The sequence below is a fragment of the Monodon monoceros genome, unplaced genomic scaffold (genome assembly GCF_005190385.1).
Source record: "Monodon monoceros isolate NGI ecotype Baffin Bay Population unplaced genomic scaffold, NGI_Narwhal_1 Super_Scaffold_5, whole genome shotgun sequence".
In the NCBI taxonomy this organism is placed as follows: Eukaryota; Metazoa; Chordata; class Mammalia; order Artiodactyla; family Monodontidae; genus Monodon; species Monodon monoceros.
Genome location: NW_021703782.1, coordinates 58,770,528 through 58,791,021, shown reverse-complemented (window position 1 = coordinate 58,791,021; position 20,494 = coordinate 58,770,528). Strand labels below are relative to the sequence as shown.

General features: G+C 40.2%; 1 protein-coding gene and 1 pseudogene across 2 annotated transcripts in view; one reads left to right on the top strand and one right to left on the bottom strand.

Annotated features, from left to right (window-relative positions):
- Positions 1–20,494, bottom strand: part of GLIS3 (GLIS family zinc finger 3) — a 662,455-nt gene that overhangs the window by 582,350 nt on the left and 59,611 nt on the right. Inside the window, exon 2 of one of the 2 annotated variants that reach the window (XM_029201554.1) lies at positions 1,832–2,002. The gene's annotated coding sequence lies outside the window, so the exon portion shown is untranslated. Of the gene's footprint in view, positions 1–1,831; positions 2,003–20,494 lie in introns of those variants that run through there. The other variant, XM_029201560.1, reaches the window with a different exon arrangement.
- Positions 1–20,494, top strand: part of LOC114884448 — a 112,847-nt pseudogene that overhangs the window by 71,681 nt on the left and 20,672 nt on the right.

Below are 20,494 nucleotides of genomic sequence, written 5' to 3'. Positions count from 1 at the left end.
TCTCCCCAAACTCACTGTCCAAAGTAGAAAGTCAACAGATAATTTTTTAAATTTAAAATCAAAGTTACATGTAATTTTGAAATATGGTAGTAACCACCAGAAGATAAGCAGAGTTGAAAGTGGTTGCCTCTGAGGAGTGAGGATATGGGAATAGGAAGGAGTAAGGCAGGGATTATGTTGCTCAGTTTGTTTGTTGTTAATTTTTGTTCTTTAAGTGTGAGAGTATAATCTGACTGCAAAAGTTAAAAAGAAACAGATAAAATACAGTTATATAGGAGATTTTAATATACTTCTTTCAAATCAGTGAGATTTATGAGACAAAAAATAAATACAGATACAGAGGAACTGAATATTACAATCAACTCACTTGTTTTAATTGCTAAAGAACCTGACATCCTTTAAAGGAAAGACATATTATAAAAATTGATCATGAACATGGCTGCAAAAAAACCTCAAGAAAGTATGAAAGTAGAAATTTTACAGACTTCATTCTCTAATAAGAATCCAATACCATTAGAAATAAATGATATATAAAGGGAGCTTAGAAAATTAGAAATTCCTTTCCTCTCTTGATACAGCCCAGCTTTCAACAGCACTTTCTCCCTGGGGACACAATACATTAAAAAGCTTCATTTGACAATCAAAGCTGAGGGATGACTTTGGTGTTCTAGCCAGTAACTACCCTGCCTCTGAAGCATTGAAACTCATTGATTAAAAGGATGGGAAGCCATATGGCATCTTGATTTAAGAGGAATAAAAAATACATTAAATAATTCCTAAAATATCATATTCATTATTCTTAAGTGTGGCTATTACTTTAAATCCACAATCATAAAGTGTCAATCAACTGAGAGAAAGGACCAGAACTGCCAATTTCAGTTGCACCTCTATGCCCATCTTTGGTCAGCTTCTCTGACCAAAGAATTAATTAACAGTGAGGCAGTAAGATTTACTGATGGATGGGATTTGAACCAATAGTTTAATCTTCAAAGTATCTAGATAAGTGCTTCTCAAAGTGGTATACCAGTTAAAACGCATATTCCTGGGCCCCACCCCTGACCAACTGAGTCAGAATATGTGAAGCTCAGAAATGTACTTTTCCAATAGGCTTTTAGATAGATTTTTAACTGTGCTAAAGTTTGAGAACTAATTATTTACATAATCCAATAATAATCTAACAATAATAATCTCCCAATAATCCAGAGTGACCTAAAAATCATAGATGGAAGTGGACCCAGCATAGTAGCTTGTGTGTGTGTGTGTGTGTGTGTGTGTGTGTGTGTGTGTGTGTGTCTATTGCTTTACAATTATATCAAATGAATATCTTAAGAACACCTGACAGGCTTGAAATGCAACTATTTTATTGGGTTATTTTTTTATAATTTTGACTTTGATTAAGCCATTCTAGTAAAGGGAATAGTAGAATGGAGTTTTAGCTTGACATGGGGACATCTGGCTCTCATCTACATTTCCCATGTTATGTCAACCACTTCCCAGTATCAGTGTCCCACATATTCCCACCCCATTTGTTCATTGACCAAGAGGATCCCCATTCAGAATGCCTTCCCAAGTTAGGCAAGATATTTCACAAAACAATAAAAATGTTCATAAATCTTTTAATTGATAATTCAACTTCTAGGAATATATTCTAAAATTTCTCAGACAAATGTGCAGAAATGTTTGGATGAGTATGCTAACTGCAGCATAGTTTATAGCAGCAAAAAATTAGAATCAGCCTAAGTATCTGTATCAGAATTAAGTTTGTCTGCATATAAGAGAACATTTGAAATAATTATCATTTAAACAAAATAGAAATATATTTCTCTCTCACCTAAAAGAAGTTCAGAGCAGGTAGGCAATCCAGGGCTGATATGGAATCTTCAGTGTCATCAGAAACCAAGGTTCCTATCTTGCCAGTTCACCATCTTCAGGAAATTGTTTCCATCCTTCAAGGTCCATGGCACGACCATGTTTGCTACATCCTCTAGACATCACTCAGCACCTGGGAGAGCAAAGGGAGACTAGGTGGATTTCTGAGCAATTGGGCATGTTTAAATCATGAACAAAAATCAAGCTTAGAAGGATTGTTTCAATTATTGCACTGGACCAGGCTTACTGGATTTGACTTAAAATTCAGATTTTTCTTCCCACTTCTATAATGATGAGACCTAATAATGAAATTTGAATAATTAATAGAAAATTTCTTTAAACTACATTTTCTCTGTTCACCTGAGTACCGCATGAGTAAATTTACAATCCTATTGCTTTGTATCTCTTTGAAATTTTGAAAAACATTTTTATTTTAAAGCCTCTTTCAGGATGCTTTATTATCTCCATTTTAGAGGTGGGGGATTGAATTTCCCTTCCAGAGTCCAAAGTGTGAAATGGGACAAAAGGACCCCTCCTGGCGTTCCTCTCCATCTTATAATATCCTCTTTCCTGTGCCAAGGAGGAAGTGAATCTATATATGTCTCACTCACTGTTTCTCTTGCCTCTTCTACCCATGATGCCCTGGGGCCAACAAAAGTTAATTTTTCTTTTACTTCCTCTTCCTGTCTCTCAGGACTTCCCCTAGTATCAGAACCAGCTACATAATTTTCGGAGACCAGTGCAAAATGAATAAGGGCCCCTTGCGTAAAAATTATTAGGAATTTCAAGATGGTAACAGCAGAGCATTAAACCAAGTACGGGTTCCTTCTAAGCATGAGTCCCTGTGTGACTGGCCAGGTTGCACATCCATGTAGCTGGTCCTGCCTATACGCAGGTATTAAAGTGGTGGGTTTTGGACTTTCACTTTCCCTACTGATTCTGGCTTCTTGCTTAGACCTCAAGGCTGGTTAGAATAACTTCTTTACATCTAAAGGAGACTGGACTTCAAGCTTATTTTCTTGTTGTGGATTCAGAGAAAACCTAACTTGGTGATAAAAACCGATTAATGTCTTTTTAAAATATAGTAGGCATTTCCCAACCCTTTTTCTGCCAGTCACACTGCAATGTGGGGGATAAGATTTTCAGGACAGGAAAATAAAACACCTGAAAATATTTTTAAAACAGTATCCTTATCACAAAGGGGAAAAATAGAAACCTCTAATCTAAAAATAGATTATGAAACCACAACTATTGGATTTGGAAAAGAACTGAGTAGAGGGACTTCCCTGGTGGCGCAGTGGTTAAGAATCCACCTGCCAATGCAGGGGACACAGGTTCAAGCCCTGGTCCGGGAAGATCCCATATGCCGTGGAACAACTAAGCCCGTGTGCCACAACTACTGAGCCTGCGCTCTAGAGCCCACGAGCCACAGCTATTGAGCCTGCGTGTCACAACTACTGCAGCCCACGTGCCTGGAGCCTGTGCTCCAGAACAAAGAGAAGCCACCGCAATGAGAAGCCTACACACCACAACAAAGAGTAGCCCCCACTTGTTGCAACTAGAGAAAGCTTGTGCACAGCAACGAAGACCCAACACAGCCAATAAATAAATAAATTTATATATAAAAAAAAGAACTGAGTAGAAATACAAGAAATAAAAATATGTTCATTTAAATAAAAAAAGAAACAACTGAGAATTAGTGAACCAAGAGCTGAAAAAACAGCAAACATAGCACAGATAAACTTTAAAAATTAAGAATTTGAACAAGACACTAAGAGATATGGAGGAAAGAAAGGGAAAAAGTATAATTCTAGTAGAAATTCCAAAAGAATGGAATAGAGAAATAGGAAAGAGGCAACATTTAAAGAGATAATGGATGAGAATTTTAGAACCAAAGAAATACTTAAGTTTAAAAAATAAATAAGAACCACACTGAGTCACGAGCAGGATAAATAAAAACAATTCCAAAACATTGACACATTGTAGTGAAACTATAGAATATTAAGAGAAAATAGAAGAGAAAGAGAAGGCAGATTATCTAAAAATTAAAAATCACACATTTAGACTGGCTGCAGGCTAACAGCAAACTTCTCTTTGGAAGCAACAGATACCAGAAGAGAATGAATTACATCTTCAAAGTATTCAAGGGTAAAAAGTGACACAATAGAATTCTATCCACAGATAGATGATCACTCAAGAATGAAAGTAATATAAATACACGTTTTATACATCCAAAGCCCAAGAGAGTTAACTGATCCTCACCAAAAGAACTACTGAAAGAGAGACTTTAGCAAGAAAGAACAAGAAGGCAGAATGAAGGATGGAATTCAACAGCAATGGTGAGAAAAGAAAACAAACAAAACAACTGTAAAAATGTTAGCTAACAATAACGAACACTCTTTTGTATTTAAAAACAAGGTAGAACTAAAACTCTAAACAACAGTTAATATGGGAGACTGAAGAGGATTGTCTATAGTAAAAATGTGCTAAATTCCTTGTTTAGAAGGATAGTATAAATTAACTTCAGTATTTATTTTAAAATAATGTGAGTTATATATAACAAAATTTTAAAGGTACCTACTAAAGGACTAGAAATAGAATGTGTAACTTTCAAACTAGTAAAAAAGGGAAAATAAAGAAATGTGACCATCTAATAGAAGATGAGAAGAGAGGGGAAAAGCAAGCAAAATGGAAAAACAAAAGCAAACCAAAAAAACTAAAATGGTGTAAGTAATTCCAAATATGTCATATACTATAAATAATATAAGCAAAGAAGACTCATCCACTAATCAAGATATTCATGGTTAAATCAATATTGAATGACAAAAGCAACTTGTAAGATGATATATACAAAAAAATATATGTAGGGTAAACTGTCCCTCTTGCACATTTAAAACACACACAGCAGAAACTAACACAACATTGTAAAGCAACTAGACGCTAATAAAAATTAATTTTAAAAAACACACACATACACTAGTACATATTTTCCTTTGATATATAAGTATGCACATTAAAAGTATATTAAGAATATATCTTAAATTCATAACAGCAACTGTCCCTGGGAATGGGATAAGATAGAGAATGTAGAACAAAGGGGACTTCAATTTGATCTAAAATGTCTTATTTTTTAATTAAAAAAACACTAAAAGTAAATATAATAAAATGTTAGTGGGTATTGGGTAATGGTCTATTATTTTTCACACTGTTCTGTATTTTTTAAATTTCCAAAATTAAAAACAAACAAAATATAAATCAAGAAGGGAGGGGTGAGGAAAAATCTTTTACACAGTTGAGAAAATACTGTTTAGTGCTTGAGCTTATTACAAAGTATTCAAATATATATTTTAAAACACAAAAATACCTTTCTCTAAGAATTCTTTATTATTCAGATTTTACACTGAAAATAAACTTTCCATTTAACTGACAAGAATTAGTAGTTTTCATGGGCAAAAAGAGCAAAAAGTTTATAATCTGTATTGCCTAATGATGGACATTAAATGACAATGAAAGATTTTGTTTTGAACAAAATATTGTGGTGCCTAGAACTAGAGAGTATAAAATGGTACCCAAAGTACTGTCTGTCACTTATTGATAAGCCTTAGGTTTTTAAAATTAGTTTCTGAACCTCTTCAAAGAATTCAATTTTATATCTGAGCTAGAAATCTGGACCACAAAGAAGTCATGTTCAGAGAAAATGAATGCACAGTTTTCTTTTTTAAAAAATTTCTGGATTCTGAATCTGGAGAAAAAATTAAACTAATAGTGCTTCTATTTGAGTTGTGTTTGGATCTAAGAGATTTAATTTAATCTCTAGAGGGTTAATAGCTGTTCTTGGTTAAGAAATAAGTAAGCTAGATCATTTTTTAAAATATCCTCCGATTCATGAAGTGTTCAGTGTAAACTTGAACTATCATGTTTATGAAGTCAGATTCACAACTGATGTGGAAAGGTGTATTTTTGTCATTATAGAAGAAGCTTGTCTTGGTTCACAGTATTCCTCCTTTAAATAAAAAATGCAGCCATTGTCTTGAGCCTTGCTAACATCAGTAAAGCTCAGGCAACACCCAGTAACACCCTCTTTTGGGTGGCTAACTGATTTTCTCAAGGTCATGAAGGCATATGGCTCAGGAACAAGGGGAAAACCTGAGGCTGGCCCGTGGCTACTAAAATTACCTTAGGCTTTTTATGTAAGGTCTCCATCATTGATCTCCAATTTTAAAGTAGCTCACAGTTCAGCTTGGATCGTTTGGCCTGTGAGGGCACGAGAACACAGTTGGCTGGGGCACAGTGGGATATCTTGGGAGTAAAACCAAGAGACTTTCCTGATCTCCAGTATCAGAGAGCACAGAATGGTAACCAAATAGCCATGCCTCTTACAGATGGTCATTAAATGAACTCTGTCTTGGGTTAGGCTGTCTCTATGTAGAGAGATTTCTTCCATTGGCCACCCATAGGCTTTCATGGGCACAGAGATAATCAGGACCAAGGCAGGCCTGAAGGGCTAGGTGTGTTATTGGGCAGTTCAGCTTGCCCTTGTACCTTTGTGCCACAGACTCCAGGAAACAACACTTTGATGGAGCGGTCAAAAGAATGAATTGGTCATAAATGAATATTCTCAGACATTGCCAAAAATAAATATTTTTTGCTTGGTGAACCACTGAAAGATTTTGTGAACTGTGAAAGAAAAACATCCCTTTGCACAAAACAAGTCCTACTGTCTATACATTTAACAGGTGTAAGTGGCGACTCTTCAGGCTAAGATATGGGGTCCTCCCTCAGAGCTCTAGTCCTTAGTGGTTTGTTGGTTTATTGGTTTGGTCAGGAGGTCAGTTAGCTCTCTGGAAAGTTACGCCAGCCTGGAGTATGGCAGCCACCTCCCAAGACTCGGTTTCATCTTTTATCCCTGAGCAAACAAACACAACTTGACCCAACCTCTTTTTCTCTCAGACTCTGAGAACTGTCCTGTCTTGATACCTCTGTGCCACTAAAGGCTAAAACTGTTGATGCAAAGGCGATCAGAATTCTGTGCCCCACTGACCAGGCAAAACCACAGTTGGGGGCAAACTTCTATAGGCAAGCAACCCTCAAAGCCTCCACTGTCTTGTTGTGAATGCAGCTGCATGCTGTATGATCTGCTTTTCTGAAGTCTCAGGCCTCTGACCTCAGGCAGCTTTTTTTAAAAGATGAGAAGGAGGTGTTGAAGTTCACCAGCACCAAAACTAATCAAGTCTAGTGAGCCTCAGCATTTCCAAAGTTCAGGGGCCAGGGTTTGTCTCTGGATTCAGCCCAGCTCAAAAATGACTAAGGCATTTCCAGAACTGCTTCTGGGTATTGGCCAAAGGGTGGCATGTGTAGCTGTGCATTACTAACAAAACTAAGGATTGCACTCTGATTCCTTGCCTGAGAGTGTCTCTCAACAGGTCCAAGGTCAAGAAGTTACCCAAAAGGGGGTCTTAATCAGTAGTAGGCTAGAGTCTGGGATGCTCTTGAGCTAGATCTAGATTCCTCCCATAAACCACACAACAGAATTGTTCTCAGCTGTTTCTCCTGGGGCCTGCATATCCCCTGCAAGGGGATAGTATGCTCTGAATTACATATGCTGTACTTAATTTGGCACCTCTATCTGTTGAGTTGCTTTATTTCTCATGTCTCCTCTGTACCACTTCAGGAAAACTCTTAATACCCAAGAGGTCTTTTTTTTTTTTAGTATATTTTTTAAAATAAATTTATTTATTTTATTTTTGGCTGCCTTGGGTCTTTGTTGCTACACGTGGGCTTTTCTCTAGTTGCGGCGAGCAGGGGCTACTCTTCACTGCGGCACGTGGTCTTCTCACTGCAGCGGCCTCTCTTGTTGTGGAGCACGGGCTCCAGGCGTGTGGGCTTTAGTTGTTGCGGCACGTGGGCTCTAGAGAGCAGGCTCAGTAGTTGTGGTTCACGGGCTTAGTTGCTCCGCGGCATGTGGGATCTTCCCGGACCAGGGCTCAAACCTGCATCACCTGCATTGGCAGGCCGATTCTTAAACACTGGCTACTGGGGAAGCCCCCAATAGGGCTTTTAAAATAGGGCTTTTAAAAGAGAATACTATGCTAAACTTGCAAGTCAGACAACTAGAAGCAAAGGTATATGAATGAAATTAGATACCCCAATAGAAACTCTTGAGTGTTCCCTCAGGCAAAACTTCCTAATCATTTTCTTTGTGAATAAGATTCAGTTCATTCGCTTAAACCAGGAAACCTCTCTTTATGTTGTGGGGAAGAGGACAGAGCACCCCTTTAGTAGGCATGAGGTCCTTAGCCAGAGTTACTTCCTTGAGTGAGTGCATGATGATTCCTTTCTCTTTTCCTGTAATTAACATAGTTATATACTCTGGCCTGCAATCTCAATTTTTATAGGCAATATTGGCTGTAATAAATACTTGCCCTCCAAAATCCATTTGCTCCATCTTACTGAGCCCAAAACCCCAGTGCACAGAATTGTCCAGACACAGTTAAACATACAACTCATGCAAAGCAGTGCACTGTTCACAGGGCTTTCTCAGGCCTTTCTCACTGTGGTCCTGGGACCAGGAGAACAACCACACTGACAGCCCTGGGGTGATGCATATGTTGTCCATGAGCTCCCCGGTCAGATGTCATTCTCCCTCCAGAAAGATATACTACCTCAAATTCTAACTTCAAAGAGTTATTCCTTTGGGTGAAGTCACTGTCATCTTCAAGAGTTCCCTGAGGCAGGAAGGGGAATGGAAAGTGTCCTGATTGTGGAGTTGGGCAGATCTGGGTCCCAGTGCAAACTCTGCTACTTACTAGCTGTGCAATTATGGGCCAATGACAACCTACTTGAGCCTCAGACTGGCCTTACAACCAACAACTTTATAGAGCTCTTAAACAACAACTTTATAGACCCAACAACTTTATAGAGCTCCTGTAAGGCAACATCCATTTAGGCAACATATATAGAGTACTAAACACATGCCTGATATACAGTGTAGGTTCCAATAAACTGTAGATGTCCCTATGATTATTAAACACAAGCATTTCCAGGAACAAAGTTATTAATACCTTGACATAACAGACTACTCAGCTTACTTTGTAATGGTACTTAGCTAGGTCAAAACAACGTACAGAATGTAGTTGGAATTAGATAGAACTAGCAACACTTCACAGCCCGGATAAGAAAGATTTCAGAAAAGAAGGGTAGGAAGAACCAAAGGCAAGCTTTATCACCTTTACAATCTGGCTCCCCACCGGATGCCATCCTATAATAGCTAGAGACACTGACTCAGTGAAACTGCTTGCCTAATATCATACAGTTAATTGAACAAGAACTGGAAGGAGAACCCATATACCCTGTTTCTGGCCCTGGGCTCTTTTCGTCAAATGGTAAGCATACCTATATGATGGTGAAAAGGTCAGTGGCAGCAAAAACACTAGATCAGGAGTGAAAAACCTACTTTTAACTAGAAAGGAATATATGGGAAATTCCTCAGAAATATTCTATATCTTGATTGGACGTGGGTGTGTTAGCTATGATTACATAGATATATCCATTAATCAAAATGCATCAACTGGACATCTCAGTTCTCTGCATTTTATGGTATGCAAATTACATATCAGTTAAATTAGTCAATAAAAATATATGTTTTCCAGCCCCAGCTCCAACACCAATTAGCTGAGTGATCTTGGTCAAGTCAGTTCCCCTCTCTGGGCCTCAGCTTTCTTGTCTTTATAATGAAGGTTTATGATTAGACAAAGTCTAAGGTCCCTTTTAGCTCAATACTTTGATATGGTAAGTAAGACCTCTTCCTTTCATTTCACCCTCTATTTTATGCCTGCTGGATTCATAAGCAGGGTCAAAGAGATTGGCACACAATTTAGGGGAAGTGGGCAGGAACTTAATGGTATGTTTAGGGGATCCAGTGTCTTTCTTTTACATCATTAACTTTCCAGCCACACTTTAAAGAACATGACTGGTTTTCCACAGGGATCCGGCAATGCTACATGATTGAGCTGTGGGATGAGGATGATCTGGCCTCAGAGAAGTTGTATCTGCCACCAGAGATAACAACTTTCACATGGAGAGCAGAGAGAATATTTCCTGGACAATGGGAATGAATGACAGATATTAAACGGGAGGAAATTGAAGGCTCTGCCAAGTTTCATGATAAAATGCTATTTCTCACGGTAAGGTCAAGCTGTCTCTAGTGCAGCTACTGCTTTTAAAAATACAGAGGGAACAAAACACATTCAACAGAGTGCATCAGGCTTTGCAAAGAGTATATGATCAAAGGCCACTTATTTCATTTATAAATGAAATTGAATGGCTACTATAGCTATAAAAATCACCAAGAGTGAATTTGGAATTTGCTGAAGTAACAGCTGAGAAACATCAGTAAGGAAATCTCTAAAGGTTTGAACCCAAAGCCCTTTGGATGTAAAATGCCCACTGATGTTTGCAATATTACGTATGTAAAAGGAAGGTTAAATTAGACTTTCATGGGAGAGCATTATGCCAGGAGCTAGGGTTAGCTTTATCGTAATACATTAACAAGTGTTTTAAAAGGTAGAATATACTCACTAGCACTAAATCTGATAGTGTTCAAAGACCAAGAATCTGAAAACAAAATTTAACACATACAAATCATTGAGTATTAGTGCATTTACTTATGCAAATAGGATAAAAATAAAAGTCATATTTTAGTCTCAAGTTGCATTTTAAAAGTGAGTAGCAGGGCTTCCCTGGTGGCACAGTGGTTGAGAGTCCGCCTGCCGATGCAGGGGACGCAGGTTCGTGCCCCAGTCCAGGAAGATCCCACATGCCGCAGAGTGGCTGGGCCCGTGAGCCATGGCCGCTGAGCCTGCACGTCCAGAGCCTGTGTTCCGCAACGGGAGAGGCCACAACAGTGAGAGGCCCGCGTACCACAAAAAAAAAAAAAAAAGTGAGTAGCAGTCTTCCCTGGTGGCACAGTGGTTAAGAATCCGCCTGCCAATTCAGGGGACACGAGTTCAAGCCTTGGTCCGGGAAGAGCCCACATGCCACAGAGCAACTAAGCCTGTGCTCCACAACTACTGAACCCGAGTGCCACAACTACTGAAGCCTGCATGCCTAGAGCCCATGCTCCATAACAAGAGAAGCCACTGCAATGGGAGGCCTGTGCACCGCAACAAAGAGTAGCCCCCGCTCACCACAACTAGAGAAAGCCCACGCGTGGCAACGAAGACCCAACACAGCCAAAAATAAAAATAAATAAGTAAATAAATTTATTTTAAAAATAATAAAAGTGAGTACACTGCGATGGTTAATTTTATCTGTCAACTTGACTGGGTCACAGGGTGCTCAGATGTTTGATTAAACATTATTCTGGGTGTGTCTGTGAGGGTGTTTCTGGATGAAATTAACATTTGAATTGGTAGATTGAGTAAAGCAGATTGCTCTCCCCAATGTGGGTGGGCCTCATCCAATCTGAAGGCCTCAACAGAACAAAAGGTAAGTGAGAGAAGAATTTGCTCCCTCTGCCTGACTCTCTTCTAGCTAGGACATCCAGCTCCTGCCTTCAGAGTCAGACTTGGACTGGAACTTATAGCATCAGTTCACCTGGGTCTCCTCTTTGCCAACTGCAAATCTTGGGACTTTTCACCATCCATAATCATATGAGCCAAATTCTTATAATAAATCTCTTTATATACATACACACACACACATATATAGAGAGAGAACCAATAGGAGACAGATAAATAGATATAGATAAATAGATAAATAGATAAATAGATATAGATAGGTAGACATTCTATTTCTCTGGCTAATACAGACTCCCACAAACGACTAATCAGTTGATTCATGTTAACATCATTCAACATTATGGAGATTAGCTATCAAACTTCACACTGAGCATAGGCTTTGGGCAAGCAATTGTCCTAGAATTTTATCCTACAGAAACACTTGGACATGTGTGCAAAGACTAAGTATAAGGCTCAGGACCACTGCATTACACAGTGCTGGACCAGGTGGCACCATTCCCATTGAGGCTTTGGCAATGGTGCCCTTGAAGCATGACAAAGATGTTCACTGTTACATTGTTTGAAATGTCAAGTGACATTTCAGAAGGGTGCAACTTTCAACTACTGGAGGCCAATTAAATAAGTTATGTTACATCTACATGATATAATTCTATGGGTATTTTATGCCTTTGTTGAAAAAAAATGAGGTAGATCTATATAATCTGATAAGGAAAGACATTAAACACAAGAAAGGCAAGGACAGAACAGTGTAGAGTATGTTCCCCTACGCACACATGAACTGTAAATACTAGTTGCTTCTGGAAAGTGAGACTAGTGGCCAGAGTGATGAGGAATTCTACTTTTTGTTATATACTCTTTTTTAATGTTTGGGTTTTTTTTTTTTTTTTTACCATGGCCAGGTACTAGTTTTGTATTTAAAAAAAACTAGAGTAATACAAAAGTTCCCCCATTCATTCAGTAATTAAGGATCACATACCAAGCAACATGCTAAGTACCTTCCCAAGTTGAAGTGCTCCTCGTCCTGCGAAATTCTCTAGTTCGCTGGTGTCATTGTTCTTGGTAGTATAGGTGGTGCTGCTGTTATTGTTTTTTTTTGTTTTTTTGGGTTTTTTTGCGGTATGCAGGCCTCTCACTGTTGTGGCCTCTCCCGTTGCGGAGCACAGGCTCCGGACACGCAGACTCAGCGGCCATGGCTCACAGGCCCAGCCGCCCCGCGGCACGTGGGATCTTCCCGGACTGGGGCACAAACCCGTGTCCCCTGCATCGGCAGGCGGACTCTCAACCACTGTGCCACCAGGGAAGCCCGGTGCTGCTGTTATTGGTGGTGAAATATTACCTATCTCATTCAACAAATATTTATTGTGCACCTAATATGTGCTGGCACTCTTCTATGTACTGGGGATATATCATTGACCAAAAGAGACAAAAACCTTTGCCTTCATCATTCTTAAAGTCTACCTATTTACATCAGAAATTTTGCAGTCTGTGCATCACATTCATGTGGTCCTGATATACCTCATACAGTGAGAATCTCTACAAATGCTCCCAGAGGGATGAGCACACAGGTATCTGTGCACATTACATGTGTGTGCATATGTGTGTTTTAACATATGTGTCTGGGTTACAGTCTGTCTGGCATTCACATAGACAACCCTATACAGTGAAGTCTCTATTCAGAGCAGATTAGATGGGTGTGAAAAATGTCCCCATAACATGTAAAATCTTACTAACAACCAGAGTTATCTTACAGAATTCACAGGGGGCTCCCTCTGCTGAGGCTGCCTGCACTCCTCCACTCCGAAACCTTCCACTCTGGCTGCAGTTCAGGAGACAGTCAGGTCCCTATATCCCAGGCTGGCTGTAGTTTAGGAGATGGCTGGGTCCCTAAATCCTTAAAACTTGTCACTAGTCCCATCCTTGGCATTTCCATCTGGTAAGACTATGCCAGCTTATAGAGACAGAGGTTTGCATTCACCAAAGGGAGACTTCAAATACCTCATCTGGGTTGTCATCCTAGCTACCAATCTCTGAGGACTGAAAGTAGCTCCCTCCAACCAAGTCAGTTTTAACAGTTGTTCCAGCATGTACTAAACCCCAAATGTCAGGAATGCCAACAGCTGTGCACACCCATAGATACATACATGTGAATCTCCTCATGCACTTATTTCTTTTTTTTTAATTTATTTTATTTTTGGTTGCGTCGGGTCTTCACTGAACACGGGCTTTTCTCTGGTTGTGGCAAGCGGGGGCTACCCTTCGTTGTGGTGCACAGGCTTCCCATTGTGGTGGCTTCTCTTGTGGAGCACGGGCTCTAGGTGCACGGGCTTCAGTAGCTGTAGCACATGGGCTCAGCAGTTGTGGCGCACAGGCTTAGTTGCTCCATGGCATGTGGGATCTTCCTGGGCTAGGGATTGAACCCGTGTCCCCTGCATTGCCAGGTGGATTCTTAACCACTGCATCACCAGGGAAGCCCTGTACCTACTTTTTCCCAACCTCTTACTGGCTCCACCGCTGGAGTGCCTGGAACTGGCATGTGGCTCATCAGACCTTTTCTGTTTCCTCTTCCACTTTGACCTTGTAGATTCACCTGAACTGCTTTTGGAACCAGCAGCCTCAGGAAGTCAGGAACAGCTGCTTACATTCCTTCAGGGCAAAGATCAGGACAGATTTCTGATGGTTATTTCTACTATAATGAGACTAAGGCGTACAGTCTTTCTGGCTGACTCCTCTGAGGAGCTACTGCTCACCTTTCATCACCTTACAATGATTCCCTCCCATATGCAGAGGAATAACAGCTTCTGCCTGGTGACAGGGGCAACATAGCCAATAAATGTTTTATTTAACATTTCGTAGAAATAACTTGGGAGTACACAGTACTCATGAGATGCCAAGACCCAGCTTTTAATTTAATTTTAGAACTAACATTTATTTTAAAAGGTAGAGTTGCCTGCAATGGCTCCTGGGAGTACAATAAGCAGACATAGAATTCTGCTGAAGTTAACATCAAGAACTATTGAACTGAGGGAATTCCCTGGTAGCGCAGTGGTTAAGAATCTGCCTGCCAATGCAGGGGACAGAGGTTTGAGCCCTGGTCCGGGAAGATCCTACATGCCACAGAGCAACTAAGCCCGTGTGTCACAACTACTGAGCCCGCGAGCCACAACTACTGAGCCCGTGAGCCACAACTACTGAGCCCGCGAGCCACAACTACTGAAGCCCACGTGCCTAGAGCCCATGCTCCACAACAAGAAAAGCCACCACAATGAGAAGCCCACACACTGCAATGTAGAGTAGCCCCCGCTCACCGAAACTAGAGAAAAAAAATAAAAACAATCAATTTCAAATAAATAAATAAAAGTATTTATAATTTAAAAAAAGAGTTATTTAACTGAGAACTGTAGGCTACCCTGGTCTCCACCTCAGTCAATAATTACACTGAAAAATAATTAAGCTTCATGTTAAAAAAAGCAAGTACCAATATATGTATTCTTACTTTTTTTCATGCTGACACAAATGTCAGATAGATAGAATTTTAATAGAATACCAGAATTCGCAAAAATTTAAATTACAGAAATTAAAGCCTACCTATGCTAGTCTCCATCTCCTAACGAAGTCATCATTTCTCTCTGCCATCCTTATTCAACAAGGGCACTTGCCTTGTACAAACAGCACTGTTTGTTCCCAAGGAGGCAGCAGGCTTAGAAACACTGGAGGCATCATCTAAGCGTCTGACCCACCCCTGGCTTTTAGATTGTTTGACAGCAAAGGGCTCTGTGTCTCAACATGTCTTCCAAGAGTGAAGGGATACAACAACAGAAGAGCACATGACTGACTACATTTGGTTGTTATAAGAAAAACATGATCCATCTCAGAGACACTGTCACTCTCCCGAAGTCCGCCTGCATCTTGCACCCGGAAAATACACACTCTCAGACGGATGTGGCTGATGGCTAATAACACTTTTACAAATATTATTAATATTAAATTGCTATCATTTAAATAATAACTGCTAATATGCATTAAGCTCTTGGCATTTACCATGCCAGCTTTGGCCCTTTACAAGGATTACCTCATTTACTCTTTATATTAACCCCATAAAGTTGATAGTACTGGCCCTATTTTATAAACGGAAAAAAAAAACAAACAAAACCCCTCATTCCTGAGAGTGTTGCTGCTGGCAATGGTGGCTGTTGACAGCTCCCAGCTGCCCCTCTTGGGGAATTGCTCTCTGCAGAAGGGAGCGGCTTCACTCAAGGTTATACCCCTCCCTGTGGGCAGTCTTTACGTAATGGCTGGTGGATGGAGGGGAGTACCAAGAGTCTGGCCCTCTAGCGTCAAGAAAGGATCCCTCTGATGATCCCAAGGATTGGCTGAAATCTCTCTTGCAATTGCAGGGCAGTTCAATTTCTATTTCTGCCCAATCCTGTTTCCCTCACTCCCTTGAAGGTAATGTCCCATTTTCCTAGGGAACTCAATCTGAGACAAAAGTTCTTGTAAAAAAAATTATTTGATGGTTGGTCTCTTTCACTTCCATAACGAGCGTCAACAAGGTTCTACATGCACAGAGATTTAGATTTACAAAGCTGTGGTGTATGAACTGTTCCTTCCTGGGTAATTCACCCAAGGAGCCAAGATCAATCCTCGGATAAACCCTGAGTGGAAGCTCAAGCTTCCAGATCCCCACATTCCTACCCTAGTCACTCTATAAGCAGTCCTCACTTCACCTTGCTCCAACCTTGCAAATATATCTGGGAAGGCTTGGCATCAAAAGTCAGTGGAAAAAAAAAAAAAAAAAAAAAAAGAAAAAAAAAAAAGTCAGTGAAAGCTCCTAACCACATTTCCTGACCTTGTAACACGATGACTCTATTACACCTTAAAACCCTGAATTTGGTTGCACATCAGTAGAAAATCTACGGCCTAATTTGAAGCTCCTTCCCTGACGATGAAGAGAAGGACCTTGTAATCTTTGAAGTTTTTATTTTGTTTTTGCAAGTTTGGAATGTTATCTCTCTTCTCCCCATCCAAAAGAAATAAAATGTGTGAACAGTTTTATGAGAAAATCCAAGTGAAATTCCAACGATCAACTGATATTCTTTTTCTAGCTTGTAAGCAGAAATAAACGAGATAAATGGTCAGTGAACAAGGATATATTTACTTACACGATACTGAATCACTAAAAAGTGCTCATCAGTTCCCCCCAATAACCTCATGTGCCTGGTGAAGCAAATTATCTGGTTAAGATAAGATCTAAAACAAGCTGTATATCAAACTAATCTCTCTTCCCTGAAACCAGTGGAGGGGGAGGATTTTTTAAATATACTTTTTACCATGGATTTTTTCCTTACTTCTTTCTTTCCTTCTTCTGTTTATCTTTCTTTCCCTGGTTTAAAAGAATATTCTCTCAGCTAGGGAGGAAAGGAAATTCATTTTTCTTCTGACTGGCTTGTGCACAACTGGAAATTATAAAAGAAACTGCTGTATCACTGATGCAGTAAGAAAACAGGAAGACAATTTTCATCCCCAAATGAGCCCTCTCAGCTGAAGCTCCCTTTGTAGTTGATGACCACATGCTTTCCATCTCGGCATGGGGCCAGTTTTATTAAAATCCTATAGCAACAGCTTATTTTTCAAACAACACTAAAAAAGGCACTTTATGATGAATTTCCCTTAAAGTTGCTCATGGTCATATGTTTGCCACCTTCAGTGACTCCAATGGGAAAGGGATCTTACCTCATAGGGGAAAAGTCTGAACATTATTCTTATGATCAAAAACATTTGTTGGGGGCTTCCCTGGTGGCACAGTGGTTGAGAGTCTGCCTGCCAATGCAGGGGACACGGGTTCCCTGGTAGCGCAGTGGTTGAGAGTCCGCCTGCCGATGCACGGGACACAGGTTCGTGCCCCGGTCCGGGAAGGTCCCACATGCTGCAGAGCGGCTGGGCCCGTGAGCCATGGCCGCTGAGCCTGCGTGTCCGGAGTCTGTGCTCCGCAACAGGAGAGGCCGCAACAGTGAGAGGCCCACATACCGCAAAAAAAGGATCTGCCTGCCAATGCAGGGGACACAGGTTTGATCCCTGGTCCAGGAAGATGCCACATGCTGCAGAGCAACTAAGCCCGTGTGCCACAACTACTGAGCCTGCATGCCACAGCTACTGAAGCCCGTGCGACTAGAGCCCGTGCTCTGCTACAAGAGAAGCCACCGCAATGAGAAGCCCACGCACCATAATGAAGAGTAGACCCGGCTCCCTGCAACTAAAGAGAAAAGCCCGCATGCAGCAACGAAGACCCAATGCAGCCAAAAGTAAATAAATCAATCAATTAATTAAAAAAGAATATTTAAGGCATTTAGAAGTCAAACACAAATTTTGGAGCAGAAATCCTATATACTGCAGTAGCAACGGTCCTGTCCAAGAGATGTTTCCTAGTGTCTGAGCTATTAATATTAAAAGGCCCCTTAATGGTCAGCTTCTCCAGCACTATTTAATCCAGACTGGATTCTTTCCATCTCTATCACATCCTCAACAAATAGGTACTCAGCAACATTTCTAAGTATACTGGTTTTTCATTTGTATCTTTGCTCTACCCATAGTAAATTCATTTAATTCTTCTGCTCTGAAAATACACACATATACACATACAACTGTCATTGATCAACACTTTGTACCAGCTAAGATAATCTCATAAGGGCTAGATGGCTGTTGAGGTTAATAAACTGGTTACCACCTCTTGTGGCAATTCTTCATGCCAGGCTCCAACAGCGTTCCCAGGAATGAGGACACAGAGCAGGACCCCCAGCCCAATATTACAAAAGAGGTTTCTATAGTCCTCCATCCTTTGCTTAAATTCCCCTTTAGTAACTCTGGTTCAACAGCACTCTGGATAGAATTCCTATAGAGACTTGTATACTAAATGCTGAAACACATACAGTTGACACAAAATGCATAGTCAAGTTAAAAATCTGCCCTTCTCGGTTAAACCTCAGCTGAAAACTGAATGGTATACTCAAGGGTCTCTTTGTAAGAGTGGAAACACTTGATTATTCTCATTTGATCTTAAGATATCCTTGAGTCTACTGAAGAACTATTACCAAAAAGGACAGCTAATCCCTCTCTAAATCTCTGTAGGCCTTTGGTCTCTCTCTGAAGCTCATTCTGAAATACTAGATAGAACCTAGGACCACAGTATTCTTAGTGAACATTAGAAAACTCCCTCTTCAAAAATAATGTGTGGTGGGACTTCCCTGGTGGTCCAGTGGGTAAGACTCTGTGCTCCCAATGCAGGGGGCCCGGGTTCGATCCCTGGTCAGGGAACTAGACCCTGCATGCATGCCACAACGAAGAATTAACATGCCGCAACTAAGAGTTCTCATGCCACAACTAAGAGTCTGTATGCCTCAACTAAAGATCCCACATGCCGCAACTAAGAGCCTGCATGCTATGACTACAGATCCTGCATACTGCAACTAAAAACATGCCACAATGAAGATTCTGCGTGGCACAACTAATACCCAGCGCAGCCAAAAAAAAAAAAGAAGAAGAAATAGTGTGTGCTATATCCCCGGCAAGGGTAAATCTCAGGATGCAATATTTGGCCATTTTTAATTGTAAACAGTTCCATTAACAGGAGATCAATTACACTGCTTAAGTAAATGATACTACCTTCAAGCAAAGGAATTGTGTGATCCCATTTAAAATGATGATATGAACAATGCTCACAATGTGTAATGAAGTGAATAAAATCAGGTTACAAAATAATAACCATAATATAATATTGCTTATTTATGTTTGAAAAATGACTATGTATGCATAGAAAAATATCTGAAAAGTTCCAAATGTTTCAAAATGTTAATAGTTTAACAGTGATTATTCTCTAAAACTGTGATCACACTTATCTTTTTTACTTTCTTCTTTATGTTTTCTATTACACTTTATATATATTCTATATCTTTATGCTGTCATCATGTATTGCTTTTATTTATTTACTTTTTAAATTAACTTATTTATTTTTGGCTGCGTTGGGTCTTCATTGCTGTGCGCGGGCTTTCTTTTGAGTTGCAGCAAGAGGGCTACTCTTCGCTGTGGTGCGCAGGCCTCTCATTAAGGTGGCGTCTCTTGCCGTGGAGCACGGGCTCTAGGCACGTGGGCTTCAGTAGTTGTGGCACACGGGCTCAGTAGTTGTGGCTGGAGCACAGGCTCAGTAGTTGTGGCACACAGGCTTAGCTGCTCCGTGGCATGTGGGATCTTCCCGGACCAGGGCTCGAACCTGTGTCCCCTGCATTGGCAGGCGGCTTCTTAACCACTGTGCCACTAGGGAAGCCCATGTATTGCTTTTAAAATAAAACTATAAAGTGAAGACATGGGATATTCTTAACTGATAAAAAAATTCCACATCCTTTCAATATGATTTCTTTATAAAAGAGGTATTTCCCTCTACAGAAAATTCTGTCTGTCGTAGGTCTTTCTCAGACACTATCATCAAACAGTAATTCTAGTTTCCACAAACATGCTATTAAGTATTATGTATGGGGAAAGGAAGGCAGTTGAAAAAGAGATGGCTTAACTATATGAAAAAGATTACATGAAAATGAGAAAGATCAAATCAAACATAATGAAAACCTGAGCTGCATCTTATCACCCTGACTTGCTCACATGGAAGGACAAAAGTTAAGACTCCAAAAGCAGCAACGTAGATTACTACCCACTCACAGTGCTGAGAAGGCCTGCTCCAACTCACCCCATTCCACCAGCTGCCAAAATACTGTGTTCCTAAAATGCCACCACCAAGTATTCATTTGGGCTATCAAAATCTTTCCCCAAGGGTCAAGAAGCTAGAGAGTGTGCTGGGTGTTCCTACATTCACACATTAGAGTTTATTAAAAACTTACAGTAAATCAATTTAATCAAATGGCTTTGTTTCAAACTCACAGGTTCTAAGATTTCATTCAAAAGTGTAGATGAGAGAACAAACAGGGTAGGAGAGGTCCTTGGATATGCTTTGGTGGGGAACTGAAGTCTGATTTGGGTATGAGGGGATCTGGCAACCAGAAGGAAGAAAGAGACCCAAGAAGGCAGGAAAGAACGTAGAAAGAGTGATAAGAATGGTTAAAGAT